Source organism: Scylla paramamosain, chromosome 16, assembly GCF_035594125.1.
Source record: "Scylla paramamosain isolate STU-SP2022 chromosome 16, ASM3559412v1, whole genome shotgun sequence".
In the NCBI taxonomy this organism is placed as follows: Eukaryota; Metazoa; Arthropoda; class Malacostraca; order Decapoda; family Portunidae; genus Scylla; species Scylla paramamosain.
In genome coordinates, this window is record NC_087166.1 from 22,881,266 (window position 1) to 22,888,765 (window position 7,500).

The following is a 7,500-nucleotide window of genomic DNA, read 5'->3' on the forward strand; positions in this document are numbered from 1 at the left end:
CGTGTGTCAGTATCCAAATCTCTCTCTCTCTCTCTCTCTCTCTCTCTCTCTCTCTCTCTCTCTCTCTCTCTCTCTCTCTCTCTCTCTCTCTCTCTCTCTGCCTGTGTGGCTGAATTTTTGTTTGTTATCTCGCCCGTCAATTCTGTCATATCCAGCTGTTTATTTTGTTACCAGAGTACTTGATGGTTAGCTCTCTCTCTCTCTCTCTCTCTCTCTCTCTCTCTCTCTCTCTCTCTCTCTCTCTCTCTCTCTCTCTCTCTCTCTCTCTCTCTCTCTCGTGTGCGTCAATCTCTCCATCAAATGCTGCAAGCGCGCTCGTGTGCGTGTGTGTGTGTGTGTGTGTGTGTGTGTGTGTGTGTGTGTGTGTGTGTGTGTGTGTGTGTGTGTGTGTGTGTGCGCGCGCGCCAAAGGGCAAGGAGGAAGGCTGTTAGTGTAATGAACATCACCAAACTGCTTTTCAGAGCTTCTTAAGGGCGAACACTCACTCCTCCTCCTCCTCCTCCTCCTCCTCCTCCTCCTCCTCCTCCTCCTCCTCCTCCTCCTCCTCCTCCTCCTCCTCCTCCTCACTCAAAGGTCATTAGCTCATCTTCTCACTTTCAGGACCCTTGAAGAAAACAGCTCAGAGTTTATCTGAAGGAGGAAACAGTAATTATAATGCAGGGCCTTGTGGGAGTGAGCGCAGGTTAGCGAGGCTGGGCGCGTGGCTAGCGGTGGGGCGGGGCAGTGCGGGACTGGTGGTGGGGCGGGACAGTGCGGGGCAAGCTGTGGGGCTGGGCGTCTCTGTTGTGTTATGTTAAGGTAACGCCAGCAGCTCTGTGTGTGTGTGTCAGTCTTACGGCCTCTAATGCCTGCTTGACGTCCTGCCTTTGTGTTACCGCTGGGTGTGCAGAGAGAGAGAGAGAGAGAGAGAGAGAGAGAGAGAGAGAGAGAGAGAGAGAGAGAGAGAGAGAGAGAGAGAGAGAGAGAGAGAGAGAGAGAGATTTAATTCGTTGCAATACCGTAGTCTTAATTTTGTTGCCGTAGAAGGATAGTTAGAGAGAGAGAGAGAGAGAGAGAGAGAGAGAGAGAGAGAGAGAGAGAGAGAGAGAGAGAGAGAGAGAGAGAGAGAGAGAGAGAGAGAGAGAGAGAGAGAGAGAGAGAGAGAGAGAGAGCGCTCCGTGAGAAGTGACTTATTTTTGCTCCGTTTCCGTCCCACGCCCTCAAGAAATGTTTGTTTACACGAATGGAGAGGCGGCGAGGGGAGGCTAAGTGAGGGGAGACGGAGAGGGAGAGGAGAGGGAGAGGGGAGAATAAAGGAAGGGCGAAGTGGAAGGGCGAGGAAAGCCGATACAGGTCGGGAAGGCCACAAAGGGAGAACAAAAGAGAGATAACTGAGGCAGGCTGGGGAAAAATAAGGGAGGAAAAATGAAGAGAAGAAAGGATGAAAATTTTCAAACGTATATCTAAGAACGGCGCTTATTGAGAGAGAGAGAGAGAGAGAGAGAGAGAGAGAGAGAGAGAGAGAGAGAGAGAGAGAGAGAGAGAGAGACGGAGAGACACATTCCATTTCATACCTTTATTTTGCATAAGAACTTAAGAAATAAGGGAAGCTGCAAGAAGCGACCAGTCTTACACGTGGCAGTCCTTGCATGAAATATACCTACCTATTTCCACCTATCATCCCCATCCATAAACCCGTCTAATCTTCTCTTAAAGCTCCCTCATGCCTTAGCACTAACAACGTGATTACTGAGTCCGTTCCACTCATCTACCACTCTATTTGAGAACTAATTTCTTCCTATCTCTTTCCTAAACCTAAATTTTTCAAGCTTGAACCCGTTATTTCTTGTTCTATCCTGGTTGCTGATCTTAAGAATTTTGCTTGCATCCCCCTTGTTATAACCCTTATACCACTTAATTAAAGACTTCTATCAGGTCCCCTCTTAACCTACGTCTCTCTAAAGAATGTAAATTTAACAGCTTCAACCTCGCCTCGTAAGGAATATTCCTCATCCCCTGTAGCCTTTTAGTCATTCTCCTCTGTACTGATTCTAATAGACCTATATCTTTACTGTAATGTGGGGACCAGAACTACACAGCGTAGTCTAGATGAGGTCTGACCAGCGCCAAGTATAACTTTAATATTACTTCGAGCATTCTACTTTTAACATTCCTGAAAATGAATCCTATTACCCTACTTGCCCTGTTTCTGGTCTCTATTATTGTTTTCCTAGACGGAGTTCTGAGCTAACTATAACTCCTAAATCTTTTTCGTACCCTGTACCTACCAGAGTTTGGTTGTTTAATGTGTACGTACTGTGTGGGTTTCCTCTACCTACGCTAAGTACTTTGCATTTGTTTGATATTAAACTGCATTTGCCATCTATCCGTCCATTCATTCATCCTATCTAAATCTGCCTGCAAGGTGATGGCATCCTTTTCTGACTTAATTAACCTACCTATCTTTGTGTCATCCACAGATTTACTAACATCACTACTAATTCCACTATCCAAGTCATTGATATATATCAAAAACAACAATGGTCCTAATACTGATCCCTGTGGCACTCCACTAATTACATGACCCCACTCGGATTTAGAGCCGTTTATTACAACTCTTTGTCGCCTGTCGCTAAGCCATGACCTTATCCAGCCTAACACCTTCCCATTTATCCCGTGTGCCCTAACCTTTCTCAGGAGCCTTTGATGGGGTACCTTGTCAAAAGCTTTACTAAAGTCCAGATATAAGATGTCATAACTATCACCATTATCTACTGCCTCGTACACTTTATTATAAAAACTTAATAAGCTCGTGAAGCAAGACTTCGCCCTCGTGAAGCCATGCTGTGACTGATTTATCAAGTTATGTTTGTCTAAATGTTCCCTAATGTTCCTCACTATTATTGACTCCAATATTTTACCCACAACTGAAGTTAAGCTGACAGGTTTATAATTAGACGTTAAAGTTTTATCATCTTTCATAAAGATGGGTACTACATTAGTCTGCCTCCACATTACTGTTACCTCACCTGACTTAAGTGATTTCCTAAAGACAGAAAGTAACGGCTCACTAATAACCTCAAAAATAGGTGGGCCTGTCCGGGATTTGAACCCGGGACCTCCTGCACCCAAAGCAGGAATCATACCCCTAGACCAACAGGCCACGACTAGATTAACATTTTTCTGTAGTCAAACGAACAAATTGCCTTTTTTTTTTTTAAATCCTTTTTTTTTTTTTTTATACGTCCACGAGAGAAGTACTATTGAAAATGACTTGCCAGCATGATTTCGAAGCCTGGGTTGTAACATTCATTATAATTTGCCAGGTGTGAGTGAAATATTTACAAAGAGAAGATTGAAGAGAGTGCTTTGTCCTCTCTGATGGTGAAGATTTCCTCTCACGATCACCGGACTCACGGGAACCGCCTTGAAAACTCGAATATCTTCCACGACAAGTTTTTTTTTTCGTTCTTTTCATTTCAAGGAAGTACAAAATAATTCGCAATGTCATTTTTTTCCGTCTTTTTTTATTTTTTATTTTTTTTCTTCATATTGCGTTTTCTTTCCTTATTGTCCATAGTTCTTTCTTTGCTTCTCTCTCCCTGTCTCTCTCTTCCTCCCTCCCTTCCCCTCCTCTCCCTCCCTCCCTCCCTCCCTCACCTGTATCCCGGACAAACACCTGTTGGGCTTCTTGCTGGGAACAGACTTAAGGCCGCTCCAACACCTGCCTTTGTTTGTATACACGCTTACGCTTGTCGCCCCTGCTTAGCACTGGGCGGGTTTCAGTTGTAGGAAGCAGAAGGAAGAGGAAGAAGAACGCTTGCAGGTGAAACTTAGTCGTATTTGCATAGTCTAGATAATGAGATTTGTAGAGACGTTAATAAATTTTGCTGGCGAAGTGAAGATGGTTAGAATAGACTCAGTGATGTGTGTGGTGAGTCAGTAGGGAGCGTTTAATGGAGGGATGGCAAATGTGTGGATGGGGATGACATGTGGAGATACGTGTAGGTGGATTTGTTTTATACAGGGACTGCCGCTTGTAGGCCTGATGGCTTCTTGTAGCTTCTCTTGTTGCCTTGTATGCATGTGGTTCGTTTAGTTTCCACTGGTGATCTTTCTAATTAACTGGTATAGAATCGTTGCTAAGTTATCAGTAAAATTTTGAAAATACTTAAAAAAGAACTACATCCTCTGTTTTTTTGTTCAGTATTAAACTTTTTTTTCTCCTATAATCACTACAGTTTAAATATAGATAACTTAAAATTTATGAAGACCCACTTTCTCTCACATAAAATTAAGGAGTAGAAAATGAAAACCACCCCCAACTTTTTCCACACCACTTGAGACACTTAAAAAATCGCCACAGTTTACGAGTCAGCAGGGGAAAGTGTTTGCTTGTAGAGAACATCCAAAATAATCTTTCTTCTTTCCCACACACACAATCTCTCTCTCTCTCTCTCTCTCTCTCTCTCTCTCTCTCTCTCTCTCTCTCTCTCTCTCTCTCTCTCTCTCTCTCTCTCTCTCTCTCTCTCTCTCTCTCTCTCTCTCTCTCTCTCTCTCTCTCTCTCTCTCTCTCTCTCTCTCTCTCTCTCTCTCTCTCTCTCTCTCTCTCTCTCTCTCTCTCTCTCTCTCTCTCTCTCTCTCTGGTCTTCTTGCAAGTCAATCACCCGCATGAGGGGAACTGCGAGGGAAGTATGAGGGAAAACAGACGCTTATAGTTTATGGATAAAATTTATGCTCAAGGAAAATGAGTGAAGAGAGAGAGAGAGAGAGAGAGAGAGAGAGAGAGAGAGAGAGAGAGAGAGAGAGAGAGAGAGAGAGAGAGAGAGAGAGAGAGAGAGAGGGGTGAGGACAGGTGAGCTTTATTGTACCTGAGGCGTCAATATGTAGTGTGTAGCTTGGTGGCGTCGCAGGTGAGAGGACTGTCTGTGCCTTCCCTCGCCGCCTCTTGCTGCTGCCTCGCCTCGTCTGTGATACTCAGGGCCATATTGTGAAGTACTTCTGCGCTGCATCTCCATTACATTCAAAAGGGTTTTCTTCAATGGTGTTTTTATGTCTCTAGTGACAGATTAACAATGTTTTTATGTTGTTAGCAGAAGAAACAGTCTTGAGAACGTGGCTAATCTGCTCAGTGGCCTTTGAAAATAGTCGTGGTGAGAGAGCAAAGTGTTTTAGAATACGTGTCTCATCCTGAATTCTCGTTTTTACTTTATTTATTTATTTTTTTTTATTTTAACATCACAAAAGCACAATTTTTTCGTGACCTATTTGGAAGACTAGACAATATTGAAATAATATTAACGTTTCCATCCGAAGGCAGGGTTAGGTTTGGTGTAGATTCATTCAGTTTATTAATTTGCTTTCTGTAGATCTTGATTTGAAAAGCATCATATTTCTGCCCATAAATAAATAGTCACTGCCCCAAAATTAGCAAGTTAAGGTTATTTCCGTCAAACCAGAAGACGCACAGAACTCAATAGATTAACTGTAATAGACAAATTTAAAAAAATAAATAGATAAAAAGACCAAAAAAAGTGACGTAGCAAATAGTAAATAATAGTCTTCTCGAAGGAACTATTTTTTTTCACGCCACATAGATGATAATTTAGCTTCTTTGTGTGTGTGTGTGTGTGTGTGTTTATTATTGGTGATGCAGAATCCTTATAAAACTATCATTGTAGTCATGAAAGCATCATTGAAAGCCCCAGTAACCTCCTCTGCAGCCTGTTAGATGTAATGAGGATGAGACACCGAAGCGTTTGAGGTGTAAGTCACGGTAAAGAGGAACAAGTATTGATGAGAGAGGAATGTAGATGATCAATTAACTTAGTAAAAACTGTCTGTCTGTCTGTCTGTCTGTCTATGTCTTTTCTCTTCTCCTCTCCTCTCCTCTCTCCTCTCCTCTCCTCTTCTCTCCTCTCCTCTCCTCTCCTCTCTTCTCTTCTCTTCTCTTCTCTTCTCTTCTCTTCTCTTCTCTTCTCTCCTCTCCTCTCCTCTCCTCTCCTCTCCTCTCCTCTCCTCTCCTCTCCTCTCCTCTCCTCTCCTCTCCTCTCCTCTCCTCTCCTCTCCTCTCCTCTCCTCTCCTCTCCTCTCCTCTCCTCTCCTCTCCTCTCCTCTCCTCTCCTCTCCTCTCCTCTTCTCTTCTCTTCTCTTCTCTTCTCTTCTCTTCTCTTCTCTTCTCTTCTCTTCTCTTCTCTCTCTCTCTCTCTCTCTCTCTCTCTCTCTCTCTCTCTCTCTCTCTCTCTCTCTCTCTCTCTCTCTCTCATCCACCCACACACACACACACACACACACACACACACACACACACACACACACACACACACACACACACACACACACACACACACACACACACACACACACACACACACACACTCCTGCAAATGTCTCCTTTTGTTGGTAAGAAGACAAAAGATTTTTCCTGTTATGTGTCGCGGAATCATTACTCTGGATATCTTTTTCATCACTACTGACGAAGGAAGAAGCGCACCTGCCGGGGAGGAACAACAAAGCAGCGGAGGAGTGTTTCGGGGACTTCTACACCATGAACTTGTGGTCTTCTCAGCAACTGTTTTTCTATCCAAATCGTGACCTACACCATGGAAGGATTAGCAGTGAGATTAATGAACTGGGTGAATCTAGCACTGATAGAACGTAACTTAACATTAGCTTTGGATGAAAACGCTAATGGTCAACGGGTTATACTTGACAATAATGTGGATTTTTCTTTATTTGGTCGTACTTTTAATGGCACTAGGCTGAAACACTTCCTAAAGGCTTATCCTGCTAATTTATTATTACACACACCCTCTCGAAAAAGAAAAGAAAAAAAAAACAAGAAAGGAACGAAATTTAAACTAGTGCCGTGTTCAATCTAGATTTCGTTACTAAATTTTGCATCTTATTCCACACACACACACACACACACACACACACACACACACACACACACACACACACACACACACACACACACACACAGAGAGAGAGAGAGAGAGAGAGAGAGAGAGAGAGAGAGAGAGAGAGAGAGAGAGAGAGAGAGAGAGAGAGAGAGAGAGAGAGAGAGAGAGAGAGAGAGAGAGAGAGAGAGGGGGGAGGGGAGAGACTAGCATAGCCCTCATTTGCTCCTCTTACGACTCTGCTTTAAGAGAAACTGGTAGGCTTAGTATGCACTGTTTTATTTCTCTTTTTCTTTGTTTTTTTCTTAATTTTCTTCTCTTTATCTCTTTTTTAGGCCTAAAGTGTATTTTTTTTGCTTATCTTTTTTATTTTTTTCTTTTTAAGTGGAATGTTTTAATTCCTTTGTTTTTCTTCCTTTTCTTTCTCTTTTCATGATTTTTTTAGGCCTAGTAATTTATTGTTATATTTTTTTTTTTTTTTTCTTTTTACGTAAATTGTAAATCGTCTCCTATTCTCTTTTCTTTTTGTTGCATTTTTTCTTTTCCTCCTTTTTTATTATCACTTTTTTCTCTATATACGGTGTTTTTCCCGTTTTCTTCTTCGTTTTCTTATCACTTT

The 7,500-nt window shown here is 42.6% G+C and overlaps 1 non-coding gene across 1 annotated transcript; it reads right to left on the reverse strand.

The window, feature by feature from the left end:
• Window positions 1-3,070: 3,070 nt before the first annotated feature.
• On the reverse strand, window positions 3,071-3,142 carry Trnap-ugg (transfer RNA proline (anticodon UGG)). The gene has a single exon. It is a non-coding gene; the product is annotated as a tRNA-Pro (tRNA).
• Window positions 3,143-7,500: the final 4,358 nt, after the last annotated feature.